At 34.9% G+C, this 15,422-nt stretch overlaps 1 protein-coding gene and 1 long non-coding RNA gene across 6 annotated transcripts in view; both read right to left on the bottom strand.

Annotated features, from left to right (window-relative positions):
* The window catches only part of LOC135127548 (glutamate receptor ionotropic, kainate 2-like), a 193,332-nt gene that overhangs the window by 104,174 nt on the left and 73,736 nt on the right, over positions 1-15,422 (bottom strand). The gene's annotated exons all lie outside the window — the stretch shown is intronic.
* LOC135128431 (uncharacterized) lies at positions 581-1,062 on the bottom strand. Its single transcript, XR_010280401.1, has 2 exons — positions 840-1,062; positions 581-781 (listed from the first exon to the last, which is right to left on the bottom strand). It is a non-coding gene; the product is annotated as an uncharacterized LOC135128431 (long non-coding RNA).

Genomic DNA, 15,422 nt, shown 5'->3' with positions numbered 1-15,422 from the left:
CCATAATTTGTCTAAAGACAAAACAAACCCGAAAAACCTACTTTAAGCCATAATCGACTATAAATATCTTCTTGGCGCGCCGCCCCGATGCCGCGTCGACAAGCCACCCCTTCCAAAGGGTTAGGAAAAATGCGTCCTTTCGCCGAGAGATTATTATTTTGATGGACGACCCTTTTCAGGTAAACTTTATTAAATCTTCCCGGCCAAGAAATGCGCAGATTTAGCGGTACGCGCAAGCAATCTAATTGACATGTGACTGGTTATTACCGGTTTATAAGGTCCCGGCAGAGTTTCCTCCCTAATTGAATCATCGAGGGTTAATTGACGTAGCGATATATTCTTTCAGGTGGCGGAGTGTAGCATGAATACGGTAAGTGGCGCTCCGTGATCGATAAGAAGTCATCGTTTTACGTACAAGTCGAGATTCTCACGCCAGAAACTCAATTTATGGATAGACGTTTCGCATTAGTTTCCATTTTGTAGAAGCGGCAGCAGTCGGTGCGATGACAAATCGCCTAGACTTGGCTTTTTGCAGTCGGGTGCATTAGGAGACTAATTGGGGGAAAGGGGACAGTCTGTATGCTTAGGAGTCATTTCTATTTCTACTATTGGAATTTTATTGAAATAATAATAAACAACGAATTCATTTGGGTCGAACTTTCTTCTTCGAAAATTAATCCCACCGGATTGCACAACTTGTATAACACATGTAACACTTCGTCCAAGTGGTGGAAACTCCTGAGGCCAGCGCATACTCTTGATTTGATTATCCCACTAACAACTGCAAGTAGTTCATATTTACCAACACAGTAAGGGTAAAATTATTCCAAGTTATTTACTTTTTTTTTTTTGAAGTTTGATCGTTACATTTCTCTAGACAAGAACCGTTCCTTCTTTTGAGCTAAGAAAAGAATCGCAACCAAAACTAAATCGCAGAGGATCAGAACTAGATTCATTGTCGAGACATACAATTCCATTTAATTCCCAGCAGACGTTGTAATATTTATTTAAAATTTAGAGGAAATTTGGAACGATACGTTACTAATTTTTTTCGAATGTCAATATATCTTGACAAATTTATAAATAAATAAGCTTTCTAGATACTGCAGATGTTTTTTGCCCTCTTGATACGAGTATGTAAACAAGTCATTCATAAAGATTTATTATACAAGGAAAGAGTAAGATTGAATTTCTTGATATAATTCAACTATATATATTAATAAAAAACGATCCAAAGATTAGGCCCCACCCACCCACCCCGATCTCAGTTGTGATGAATTTTTCATTAGTAATTATACCGAGGGACGAAGCTTAATTGCAAAATCCATATTTTATTATATTTTACCTCTTTTTTCTTATTATACGTAATCTTCTTTGCACAACAAGAAGCTAACACATGATCAAATTGGTAAACGTTTGTAAGGAAATGTGGATTTTACAGTTACGTTCCCTCCGCCTGATAACGAATCAAGAATTTATCACAATTGAGATCGGAGTGGGTTAAAATTTTTGTTTTCTTTTTTTACTTAGTACAAATAGTTTTCTTTACACAACACGATTACTTAAGAATGTGTTTCACATGGTAATTGCTTGTAGGAAAATAGGAATTTTGCAATTAAGTTTCGCCCTCCTGTTCACGACGAATAAAGAAAATCGTCACAAGGGGTGGGTGGGCGGGGTTTATATTTTCTTTTTTCTTAAATATACATAGCTACAACAAGCAACTTAAAACACGTTAAAAATAGTAAATTTTATAAGGAAATATGAATTTTGCAGTTACGCTTCTCCTCCTGGTCTGACAAAGAATGAAAAATTCATCACAATTAAGATCGGAGCTGGTATGGGTTTAATCTTTGGCTATCTTTTTTACTTAACATATATTCCGGGTGTCTGGACAATGGCGGATTAACTCTCCGCTACGTTGTTAACAATCAACTGGTGAGTCTAGGAAAAATAGTAAAAAAATCCTTCTCACATTTTGGCGGAGTTACAATGATTTTAAATTTCGTTCTTTTGCTATGTTTAACAATTAAACAACACATTTGTGACAATTTGATAAAATTCCATTTGGCAACAATGTATACCTGATATAAAGCGAAACTACAAATCAGCAAAAATCGAGTAAGCAGTTAAAAATTGTAAAAATTTTCAAAACCCTACTTTTGTTCGCAGTTAATTCAGGTCCCCTGGTGTTTTATTTTCGGATAAATTTACAGGAATCTGGATGGATTTTTTTTTTGTAAATTATTTAAAACAATCTTGGGGGACTTGGTGTTCAATTTTTGGGAAATTATGACCTAATCTGTTTTTGAGATAATTTTGGGACCATGTTTTTTTTTGAAAATTTTAAAACAATCTTGAGGTTCTAAGTATTCCTGTTTGAAAAGAATTTGAAAGTGTTTTGGAGCCTCTAGTGTGTGAACTCATTTAATTAAATAAGAGAATACGTCATTTCACAAAATCAGCCTTATCTTAGCAGGTACTAGCAACTCCCGCCCACCCTCTCTTTTCTTAGAGCATATGTCATTTGCCAAAATCAGTTTTATCTTAACAACCACTAGCCCCACCCACCCGCCCATTCTTTTTTTAGAAGGTATCTCATTTGCCAAAATCAGTCTTACCTTAGTAGGTACTAGCCCCGCCCACCCACCCTCTCTTTTTTTAGAGGGTGTGTCATTTACCAAAATGAATCTTATCTTAACAAGTACTGATGACTAACTTACAAAAATTGATCAAAATTTGGAAACAAAGTCCTTTTCGTTCTTTTTCGTCGTTTTAGTCCTTTTTCGTCCTTTTCGTAGTTTTTCGTCGTTTTAACCCTATTTTGTCCTTTTCGTAGTTTTTCGTCCTTTGTCGTCCGTTTCGTCCTTTTTCGTCCTTTGCGTAGTTTTTCGTCCTTTTAGTTCCTTTTTCGTCATTTTCGCCCTTCTTCGTCCTTTTCGTAGTTTTTCGTCTTTTTCGTTCTTTTTCATCGTTTTAGTCCTTTTTCGTCTTTTTCGTTCTTTTTCATCGTTTTAGTCCTTTTTCGTCCTTTGCGTAGTTTTTCGTCCTTTTAGTTCCTTTTTCGTCATTTTCGCCTTTTTTGTCTTTTCCGTCCTTTCTCGTCCTTTTCGTCCTTTCTCTTAATTTTGCGTTCTGTTACTTCTTTTCGCCCTTTCCGTCCTTTTCGTCCTTTCTCCTCCTTCTCGTCCTTTTTCGTCTTTTTCGTTCTTTTTCGGCTTGTTCGTCCTTTTTCGTCATTTCTCTTCATTTCGTCCTTTTTCGTCCTTTTCTTCCTTATTCGTCCTTTGTCGTCCGTTTCGTCCTTTTTTGTCCTTTGCGTAGTTTTTCGTCCTTTTAGTTCCTTTTTCGTCATTTTCGCCCTTCTTCGTCCTTTTCGTAGTTTTTCGTCTTTTTCGTTCTTTTTCATCGTTTTAGACCTTTTTCATCTTTTTCGTTCTTTTTCATCGTTTTAGTCCTTTTTCGTCCTTTGCGTAGTTTTTCGTCCTTTTAGTTCCTTTTTCGTCATTTTCGCCTTTTTTGTCTTTTCCGTCCTTTCTCGTCCTTTTCGTCCTTTCTCTTAATTTTGCGTTCTGTTACTTCTTTTCGCCCTTTCCGTCCTTTTCGTCCTTTCTCGTCCTTCTCGTCCTTTTTCGTCTTTTTCGTTCTTTTTCGGCTTGTTCGTCCTTTTTCGTCATTTCTCTTCATTTCGTCCTTTTTCGTCCTTTTCTTCCTTATTCGTCCTTTGTCGTCCGTTTCGTCCTTTTTTGTCCTTTGCGTAGTTTTTCGTCCTTTTAGTTCCTTTTTCGTCATTTTCGCCCTTCTTCGTCCTTTTCGTAGTTTTTCGTCTTTTTCGTTCTTTTTCATCGTTTTAGTCCTTTTTCGTCTTTTTCGTTCTTTTTCATCGTTTTAGTCCTTTTTCGTCCTTTGCGTAGTTTTTCGTCCTTTTAGTTCCTTTTTCGTCATTTTCGCCTTTTTTGTCTTTTCCGTCCTTTCTCGTCCTTTTCGTCCTTTCTCTTAATTTTGCGTTCTGTTACTTCTTTTCGCCCTTTCCGTCCTTTTCGTCCTTTCTCCTCCTTCTCGTCCTTTTTCGTCTTTTTCGTTCTTTTTCGGCTTGTTCGTCCTTTTTCGTCATTTCTCTTCATTTCGTCCTTTTTCGTCCTTTTCTTCCTTATTCGTCCTTTGTCGTCCGTTTCGTCCTTTTTTGTCCTTTGCGTAGTTTTTCGTCCTTTTAGTTCCTTTTTCGTCATTTTCGCCCTTCTTCGTCCTTTTCGTAGTTTTTCGTCTTTTTCGTTCTTTTTCATCGTTTTAGACCTTTTTCATCTTTTTCGTTCTTTTTCATCGTTTTAGTCCTTTTTCGTCCTTTGCGTAGTTTTTCGTCCTTTTAGTTCCTTTTTCGTCATTTTCGCCTTTTTTGTCTTTTCCGTCCTTTCTCGTCCTTTTCGTCCTTTCTCTTAATTTTGCGTTCTGTTACTTCTTTTCGCCCTTTCCGTCCTTTTCGTCCTTTCTCGTCCTTCTCGTCCTTTTTCGCCTTTTTCGTTCTTTTTCGGCTTGTTCGTCCTTTTTCGTCATTTCTCTTCATTTCGTCCTTTTTCGTCCTTTTCTTCCTTATTCGTCCTTTGTCGTCCGTTTCGTCCTTTTTTGTCCTTTGCGTAGTTTTTCGTCCTTTTAGTTCCTTTTTCGTCATTTTCGCCCTTCTTCGTCCTTTTCGTAGTTTTTCGTCTTTTTCGTTCTTTTTCATCGTTTTAGTCCTTTTTCGTCTTTTTCGTTCTTTTTCATCGTTTTAGTCCTTTTTCGTCCTTTGCGTAGTTTTTCGTCCTTTTAGTTCCTTTTTCGTCATTTTCGCCTTTTTTGTCTTTTCCGTCCTTTCTCGTCCTTTTCGTCCTTTCTCTTAATTTTGCGTTCTGTTACTTCTTTGCGCCCTTTCCGTCCTTTTCGTCCTTTCTCCTCCTTCTCGTCCTTTTTCGTCTTTTTCGTTCTTTTTCGGCTTGTTCGTCCTTTTTCGTCATTTCTCCTCATTTCGTCCTTTTTCGTCCTTTTCTTCCTTATTCGTCCTTTTCGTCCTTTTAGTCCTTTTTCGTCCTTCTAGTCCTTATTCATCCTTTTCGTCCTTCTTCGACCTTTTCACCCTTTTTCGCTCTTTTCATCCTTTTTCGTCCTTCTCGTCCTTTTAGTCCTTTTCGTCCTTTCTCGTCCTTTTCTTCCTTATTCGTCTTATTCATCCTTTTCGTCCTTCTTCGACCTTTTCACCCTTTTTCGCTCTTTTCATCCTTTTTCGTCCTTCTCGTCCTTTTAGTCCTTTTCGTCCTTTCTCGTCCTTTTCTTCCTTATTCGTCTTTTTCGTCCTTTTAGTCCTTTTAGTCCTTTTAGTCCGTTTCGTCCTTATTCGTCTTTGTCGTTCTTTTCGTCCTGTTTCGTCCTTTTAGTCCTTTTCATCCTTTCTAGTCCTTTTCAATCAATACTTTATTGGTGTTAAAAAGTACAAATATAGTTTTACACCAGTCAAACACTAAATTACACCAATAAACTATTAAAATTCAACAATTCATAATAAGAAAAATTTTGAGCTTTTCGTCCTTTCTCGTCCATTTCGTTCTTTTCGTCGTCTTCGTCCTCTTCGTCCTTTTCGTTCTTGTCGTCCTTTTTCGTTCTTCTTCGTCCTTTTCGTTCTTTTTCGACTTTTTCGTAGTTTTTCGTCTTATTCGTCCGTTTCGTCCTTTTTCGTCCTTTTCGTAGTTTTTCGTCGTATTCGTCCTTTTCATCTTTTTGCGTCTTTTTCGTAGTTTTTCGTCCTATTCGTCCTTTTTCGTATTTGTTCGTCCTTTTCGCCTTTGTTCGTCCCTTTCGTCCTTTTTCGTCCTTTATTTATATACACAAGGCAGGAATTTTGAACATCTTCTCTAGTGTTTAGTTGGTTATACTTTAATGGATTTTTCTTTTGTTGGTTTTGTTTTTGTTTATAATTTATAAATGTCTTATTAAGTGTATTTTTTATTAATTTGTTAATGAAAAATAACAGCTTGTGTTATTAATAATAATTCACAATTAATGGCTACTGGTTGTTATTGTTATTGTCCTGAAAGAAACGAAAGGTGGATTTCAGTCACCATCGTTACTAAGAAATCAAAAAGTACGCGTTAGGTGCGTGCAGTGTTGTCAATTTTTTTATTATTTTTTTTGGACTCCCAAAACACTCGTACATAACGTACTGAAGAGTTAATCCTCCATTTTCCAGACACCCGGTATAGCTTCAACTACTTAAGAACTTGTTTCACATGGTAATTTATTGTAAAAATATAAGGATTTTGCAATTAAACCCGGCCCCGGCCCATGACGAATAAAAACAATCATCACAATTGAGATAGGGTGGGCGGGTGGGGCTTATTTTACCCTTCTTTTCTTGATATACGTGGTCTTTTTTCCACACCAAAAAATATGTTGGAATTGGTAAATCTTTGTAAGGAAATTTGGATTTTGCAATTAGGCTCCATTCCATATTTCCTTAAAAAAGTTTATCATTTTCAACATGTTTTCAAGTTTCTCGTTGTCAAAAGATGACTGCTTGTGTGTATTAAGAAAAAAGAGCAAATATAAGCCCCACCCACCCACCCTGTTTCAACTGTCATGATTTTTTTTATACATCGCGAGCGGGAAAGCGAAACGTAATAACAAAACTCTTCTTTTTCTAAAACGTGTTTTTCAGTAGTCGCGTTGTTCAAATAAAACTACACCGGTACAAGTCCAAGTTTTAAAAAATCTCCTAGGTTTTTTAATAAGTTGTTCAAGATGCGCTTTTTCCCCGGCCGCCCGTCATCTCGCAGAAAAACCTTGTTAAGTATACGGTCTACACGGGTAGTCGCTATTTCGTCTCCGACTAGTTCTTGCCTCCCAACTTCCAGCATTAATGTCCTTCCTCTCGACGAAATTACTCGTCGTAATTTTTCAAATCTCCTTTTCCAATTTAGGAGCCGTATAGTGGCGGAACGGCGCTGTCATATTCCCAGTATCCGTTTCTGCGACTGAAAGAAGCGAATTTGTGATGCAGATTGCGTTAGAAACGCCGCCTCCGCCTCTAACAAATTTATTTGAGACATGGCTCCATTTTCCGTGTTTCGGAAGCTTGTCATTAGCGGGGGAATAGTGTACTCGGACACGCACTAATTCGAGTCGAGCGAGCTGAGTTTCGGCATTCACTAGTTGTTTTGAAGCTCGACGATTTGTTTTTAAATAAACCGGTTTTTTTTCCGGGTCCGTTAACTTGGCACCACCAAGTTAATGAATTTTACTCAAAAGCTAGCACCTCGTTGTTCTAACCTAGCACCAGCTAGCACCACCAATCAAAAAGCTAGCACCACCTAATTATTGAAATAAAAGCCTTTTACTTTCGGGGGGGGGGCAAGTTAACGCTAGCCCCCCGACATTATTTAATTCTCATGAAAAGTTGGTCCGAGGTAGTTTAGACCTAGCACCAGCTAGCACCACTAGTCTCATAGCTAGCACCACTCTGCAAGTATTAAAAAAAAATTAAAAACCAAAAAAAAAGTAGCCCCCACGTTTTTTTCTTTAATGGTAAAAATCAGTAGGTTAATAGTCTAGAGCTAGCACTCGCTGGATCCATTAAAAAAAAGTGTATTTTTATTCAATAAAGCCATGTAATAAAGGGTTATTTTCGGGGGGGGCTAAGTTAACGCTAGCCCCGCAATATAATTTAAAGACAATGAAAAGCTAGCACCTAATAGTTTAGAGCTAGCACCATTAGTCTTATAGCTAGCACCATTAAACAAACTAAATAAAATAATTGAAAAGCCCTGAAAAAATAACTCGCATCTATAATTCCCAATCGTGGCCGGAAATAAACTATCTTTGAAAATTAATACATTACAATCATCCATTACTTATAAAAAGTCATGTTTTCTGCATTGAACAGAACTTAATATCTACATTATCTACATATTTAATTAAATTACATCACTTGCGTTCAAATCGTTCTTCATTTATTTCAACACACTAAAAATTAGGCCATGATAAATGCGATCATTTAATTTTTTTCCACAGTCATACATTTGACTGACATTACTTAAATAACAAATTTGAAATAACAAGCGAGACTATAAAATTGAAGTCATTTGTAATTTATAAATCCGAGGTTAATGACCAAAACCTTTGTAAACTCTAAATTCCTAAAAATATTATTAAAATAATTTAAAATCCTAGAAACTTAACAGACAATGTATCTAGAAGTCAAGTACAAATTATGAAGTTTTACTATCCGTAGTAATAATCCCTATTTTGGGGCAAGCGTCTATTCTTTAGTTTCGAAATAGACGAAATATAGTGTCTATTGGTTAAAATGCAAATTATTTTCTAACATATCTCATAGTTAATATATATTAACTAACAAATTGTGTGGACCAACATATTGTACAACAATGATGTGGTTCATGTAAAACCAGAAATTTATAAAGAATTATAGATTTAAAAAGTCCATATTTATTAGTCTAACCATTAAGTGTACATACTCACACAAATGAACTGACGTCACGTTTACCGGATATTCTTAAACAAATTTTCCACAAAAATCAAAATTATAATTAATGCGGTGTTACTGGATACCGAGGGAGTCGAAACCCAGCTATTTTGGACCTTTTGTAGGATATGCATTTCTTCACAACGAAAACTTGAAGATGTTTGACATTTAATATGTTGCATGTTGCTTTTTTTATACATTATAGTTTTGTAAAGGAATCACGAATGTTGTTTTTATAAGTGCATTTTTTTTTTGTTAAGCTGTACCCAGTATTTTCCTATTTTCTTTCTCTCTCTTTTTTAAATCACAAGTATTATTAAAGTGGTAACCTCTATTACATTAGATGAGTAAGTTGGAACTAGTTGTAAATTTGTATTACTTTATAGCTGCCGTAAAACAAATTTAAGTTAAAGTGTGATTATTTTATCTGTTCACACCTGGATAAGTCTGAATAGGCAACACATTTTACTTTTCATAAATAACTTCCTCTTAAATTTCTTGTAGCAGTCAAATTATTTTCAACTTTTGCTAATAACGTTTTTGAATTCCGAAAAAAACCAATATGCTTTTAACTTTGGCAAAATGTTATGGAAATTTTGAGGCTGTCGTTCATCTATATGCCAGGCGATACAATTCCTTCTAACCAAACATTTATTAAACTCGAAAAAAGCTTAAGAGAAGTTGATCAATTTAAGAAAACTAAAGTTAAGCATCTTACAGTAACAATGCCAGAAAATGAAGCTGCCTTGTTTGAAATTATAGAGAAAATCCTCACGTGAGTCAAAAGCAGATCGGAAGACAAATGCAGATTACTCAGAGTTCGGTTTTTAACGTCCTGAGGGCAAACTGATTTCATCCATACCATTCAGCCCTTCCAATTCAAAATGAAGATCATTTGCGCAAAAGGATCGTGTGGTGTCGTACAGATCTTAATTTAACACCCGAGATTCTAAATAGACTACGTAGAAATTTTGAACACAGGATAGCGCTGTGTGAAGATAGAAAAGGCGAGCAGTTTTAACCATACCACCCTATTATTAAGAAACATATTATTTATTTTCTTTTCTCTATATTCGTCAAAGGATTGAATAAATTACGTTCTATTTTGTTTGAATTTTCCATTATTAGTTGTCCGACATCTTTGTTCTCATTTATGACATAGTATGATTTTTGTGTTGTTGTTTTGTGCTGTAATTATTAGTTTAAAAAGATTAACAGATTGATCAAAGATGCTTCTGATGTGTATTACATGTTGCCTACATCAAAGTATTCAGGCACAGTATAGATATCTATATTTACTTAAAAGAAAAAAATGGAGTTACAGTTAAGTCGAACTTATTTTTAAATATTTAGCTACAATATATGTTTTCTGGAAATTATTTATTTTATTTACTGTCCCATAGTCATAGTAGAAAAGTACCGACAGTATGCAGTGTCTGTAATTATTAGGGATATCCGACCCGGCATTGAGGGGAGTAGATGTCTGACTACGCTCTGAAAGAAGCGTGTCTTCACAATCCCTTTCTGAAAACTAATACGAACTTTAATGATAATTAGAACCATCCATAGTTATCACTACTAGAAAAAAAAGCCGGTTTTTAAATTCACAGCTCGTTGGCTGTACCATTTTCCAATTCCGAATCACTAAACGCGCGGTCCTCACTATCTCATTAATTATATTATTGTTATTATTAGTGATTGGAAAAAAATCAAACACTAAGGTTGTACAGTTATTTGAGATATCGAGGAGCACCCGTTTAGTGACTCACCGTGTATATCGGCACGGAGTAAAACTAATGGAAGAATTACAGTTTCCCTGATTAAGAAGAGTCCGTTTTGACGACGACAGTTTGCACTACAAGATTACTACAGGACAATATGATGCTAATTTTACGATCTTATAAGAATATTACCGTCGCAACAACAAAGTTAGAGCTTCTTTATTACAAATTTGTAATAAAATTTGTAATAAAGGAACCATGGTTAAAGTGTTAACTCCAATAAACCACTATCGATATAAAAAACTAAATTAGTTCTTATTAAAATGAATAATGTGTTTGTTAGTAATAAGTAATGAATTTGCATTAACTTGAAAATAAGCTGCTTCTAAAGCGTGTTATTCAAACAAATATTCATTGTATAAGTGTAGTAGGGATCTACAAGGCCCACCAAACTGTTCACAAATGCTATTTTGTCCGTATACCTGAAGTATTACTAAGCGCGAAACTAAAGAATAGACGCTTGCCCCAAAATACGGATTATTATTACGGATAGTAAAACTTCATAATTTGTACTTGACTTCTAGACACATTGTCTGTTAAGTTTCTAGGATTTTAAATTATTTTAATAATATTTTTAGGAATTTAGAGTTTACAAAGGTTTTGGTCATTAACCTCGGATTTATAAATTACAAATGACTTCAATTTTATAGTCTCGCTTGTTATTTCAAATTTGTTATTTACGTAATGTCAGTCAAATGTATGACTGTGGAAAAAATTAAATGATCGCATTTATCATGGCCTAATTTTTAGTGTGTTGAAATAAATGAAGAACGATTTGAACGCAAGTGATGTAATTTAATTAAATATGTAGATAATGTAGATATTAAGTTCTGTTCAAGGCAGAAAACATGACTTTTTATAAGTAATGGATGATTGTGATGTATTAATTTTCAAAGATAGTTTATTTCCGGCCACGATTGGGAATTATAGATGCGAGTTATTTTTTCAGGGCTTTTCAATTATTTTATTTAGTTTGTTTAATGGTGCTAGCTATAAGACTAATGGTGCTAGTTGGTGCTAGCTCTAAACTATTAGGTGCTAGCTTTTCATTGTCTTTAAATTATATTGCGGGGCTAGCGTTAACTTAGCCCCCCCCCGAAAATAAACCTTTATTACATGGCTTTATTGAATAAAAATACACTTTTTTTTAATGGATCCAGCGAGTGCTAGCTCTAGACTATTAACCTACTGATTTTTGCCATTAAAGAAAAAAAAGTGGGGGCTACTTTTTTTTTGGTTTTTAATTTTTTTTTAATACTTGCAGAGTGGTGCTAGCTATGAGACTAGTGGTGCTAGCTGGTGCTAGGTCTAAACTACCTCGGACCAACTGTTCATGAGAATTAAATAATGTCGGGGGGCTAGCGTTAACTTGGCCCCCCCCGAAAGTAAAAGGCTTTTATTTCAATAATTAGGTGGTGCTAGCTTTTTGATTGGTGGTGCTAGCTGGTGCTAGGTTAGAACAACGAGGTGCTAGCTTTTGAGTAAAATTCATTAACTTGGTGGTGCCAAGTTAACGGACCCTTTTTTCCCGCGGTTTCTATAATTCTTTTTTATTGCTTCAACATTACTTTCCTAATAATATACTTAGATAATAGAGGTTATAATGTTATATAATTAGAATGTTTTCAATTCTGAACTAATTTTCTACTTTGGCTTTGATTGTGGCACCATCTTCAATTTCATAGTATCCAAGAGTATTCGAATCTTTTAACTGTTTATCATCGTACTCCGAACTCGTACTTGCCGTATCTGATCCAATTAAATTGGCAGCTTTGTCTCTCACGAGTTTAACCTTTGTATTCTGGTCCACATCAGTAATCTGGTGATTTTCGGTTTCGCCATTTCCATTAACATACGTTATATTGACGGTGAAGGCACAAACTTCAGCTGGAAAAATCAGTAGTCTTAAAAGTGCTCCAAACAGTTGTACTTAGATGATGTTTGTGGTACTCACCTCATTTTTTTGGGGCGTCGAGACTGTATTTTCGATCCAAAACCGGCTTTATATAGTATTTTTTATCGCTGGGTGTGCTCGTTTTAACGCACTTGCAGTAAAAGTTTTAATAGTTTTTCTGTACTGCGTCCATAACAACATTTATGATCTGATATGATAAAGAGCGAAAATTGCAAATTTATTATAATCAGTGCCATTAACTTTGTGACGACTCTTAGACATCTACATTTTTGGAAAACAGAATCAAACTTGTTAAGCAACATTTTACATCCCTCTGAAATTTGACAATTTAACCACAGAGCAAAATTTGCATAAAGTGTTTCGAGAGTCTGAGCAATTATAGAAATAAATGTCGTTGAATAGCGAAAAATCGCGTCATGATACCTCCGGCAATATCCACCACAAAAGACCACCCTCTAGAACGCAACCTCCTCGCGGCTATTTTGCCCTCTCGAGTAAGTAGAAGTTATTATAGCGATGTTTAACTTACACAGTTCTATTGAAACCGCTAATGACTATGAATATTCATCAACGAAGAGGAGTTCGTAACTCAGGTGAGTAATGGCATTTTTGCTCAAACTTCTCCTTTAACCCACGTTATAACCGCTTTATTTTTCGCAATACACCGTTTTAATTCCAGTCCACACCTCCGTCCCCGATATTACAACTTTCTTTAACCCCGGAACCAAATATCACGGCATTCATTTTAACTCCATTGTCAGCGCGTTACGGCCCGGAAAATGAATTTTTTTATTGTAAATGTGGCAAGTTTCGCTCACACCAGAAATGTAATTTAGACTTTGTAGGTATAGGCGGTGGATTAGCCATTACGAGGGTTAGGCTGGTGGCTGGCTCTTCAAGCTTCGTTAGACATTATTGTGCCGGATTCTTTTTAGGCATATCGCTGAAAAGTTTTTGCGAGATAAAATTTTCCACGTTAAAATGCCTGTGTCGGCCGTAACAAGCGCGGACGTGCTGGATCAACAATTTTTGCATTTTAACATTTGTTTTCGGCGAGATGAAATAATAGATGGTTTGATAGCCGACAGCAGGGGTCGTTGCGCCGGGATAGTTTTTTTTTTGATGCGCTGGTTAATAACTTTCAGCTAAAAAAGTGTGGATGAATGTGGGTTTGATTGTATCATAATTGGTGATTTATTGTCTGCGTAGCACGGTGTTGCTCAAAATATGTACAAATAAATTAGCCTTAAACTTATGTTTTTATGTTCATAATCTATTTTTGTGTCACCTAAATTTTTATTAGTTCTCCTATCCATTTCCTTTTAAAAATAACACATTAAATAATTTGGCTAAATGACCAATTACGCGTAATGAAAAATAACATGGATTTTTTCATGAAATGTGTAATCACAATTTAGACAACCCAAATTATTACGCATATTTTTCAAAATGTAGAGAGTTTTTTCAAATCCGAAATTAAGAAATCGGTCCAAGGTTATTTCGACAGAACTTCCCATGCCTCTGAGGTACAGACAAATAAACAGAATTTCTTAGATTAAATGATAAAATTTGAATTGGCGATTTTTTTAATGATAATTCTCATGAATTAAATTAAGGATATTTGAGAATTGTTAAACTACAGGTAAGAAAATTTCCCGTGTATACGTTTTAAATGAGTGTCCCTTAAAAACATATTTGTGAGGTATAGTTAAATTTAATAAGAAAAATAGAGAGGAAAAAAGTAAGTAAGAGGTCAAATTTTGAAATAAAAGGTACCAAAAACAAAGAAATGACATAAAAAGCTACAAAAACACAGAAAATGCGATTATGGAAGGACTACAGAAAATCGTGATACACAAGTCGACACAACAAAAAAGCGCTACTTAAAATAGGCGAAATAAGGCAAAAAAAGGACAAACAAAAAAAGAGGATAAATATTCCACAAAAAACAGAGTATAAAAAGACTACAAAAAAATTGACAAAAAACACTAAAAAACTGCCAAAATTATGTAGGTCGAACTTTCTTCACCCCTCAAGTCTAGAACAACATATCAATTTTTTTTCTAAAAATTATAAAATTAGACCAAAAGAGAGCAAAAAAACGACAAATAAGGCGCATAAAGACAGAAAGAGACTCTAAAAATGCCTCGAAAAAAGTGAGACAAAGAACGATTAATAAAGCCAGAAAGAGGGACCAAAGAGAACGAATAAAAAAGCAAGAAAACAATATTACAAACAACGCAACAAAATATGTGGACAAAAAAAGATTACAGAAAAATTCGATTGAAAAGGGATCGAAAGAGTGAAGAACGAATAAAGAACAGGCGATGGGAAAACGTGTAGGAAAAAAATGCGACCAAAAAGAGGAAAAGAAGGGGGAAACAAATTAAAAAACGATGTAAGGTAAAAAGCACAAAGTGATAAAATAATGTGCCAAAAAGAAAAATGGGGAAAATCCGACAAAAAAGTGGCTGCAGAAAAAATACACAAAAAACCGATAAAAATGGCTAAAAAAAAGCCATAAATAATCATAAAATAAAGCCAAAAAAAAACTAAAAAACACGACCAAAAAAAAAACCGGCAAAAATACTAAAAAGGAATGATAAAAAAGACTACAAATAATCATAAAAAACTAAGGCAATGAAAAATCGACAGGAATGCTAAAAAAGGCCACCAAAAATATGCAGAAAAATGGACAAAAAAAGAACGAGAAAAAATTACAAAAAAAATTGTACCAGGAAGCAAACAAAAAAAAAAGAAAAGAAGTGCTGAAGAAAGGGTTATAGAAAAATGGGACACAAAAATTGGCAAAAGACGCGCAAAAAAATAGGCCCCAAAAACTGGAACTGGTGGAAAAACCAAAAAGAGCATTAAAAAATGTAACGAAAAAATGACCAAAAAACGCCAAAAAAAGGTGACAAGAAACCAAAAAAGTGACAATCGGGTACAAAAAAGACAAAGGAATAGAAAATGAAACAAAAAAGCAACAAAAAAAGTGATTAAAACAGAAAAGATGACCTAATGGGGGAAAAAAATGTGGCACAAAAGTCAACAAAAAACCGCGAAATATAAAGTTATAAAATAAGGCGAAAAAAGTCAAAAAAGGCAACGAAAAAGGAAAACCAAAGCTCCACAAAAAAAGAGAAGAAAGAGCGAAAATGAGACAAAAAAGGGTAAAAAAAAAATCAGGCGACAAAATAACGCGACAAAAAATTAAACA

The sequence above is a fragment of the Zophobas morio genome, unplaced genomic scaffold (genome assembly GCF_036711695.1).
Source record: "Zophobas morio isolate AGI-343-1 ecotype UQ-CSIRO unplaced genomic scaffold, CSIRO_AGI_Zmor_V1 ptg000012l, whole genome shotgun sequence".
Lineage (NCBI taxonomy): Eukaryota > Metazoa > Arthropoda > Insecta > Coleoptera > Tenebrionidae > Zophobas > Zophobas morio.
Note: the sequence above shows the minus strand (reverse complement) of the source record. Positions and strands in the feature narration are given on the sequence as shown.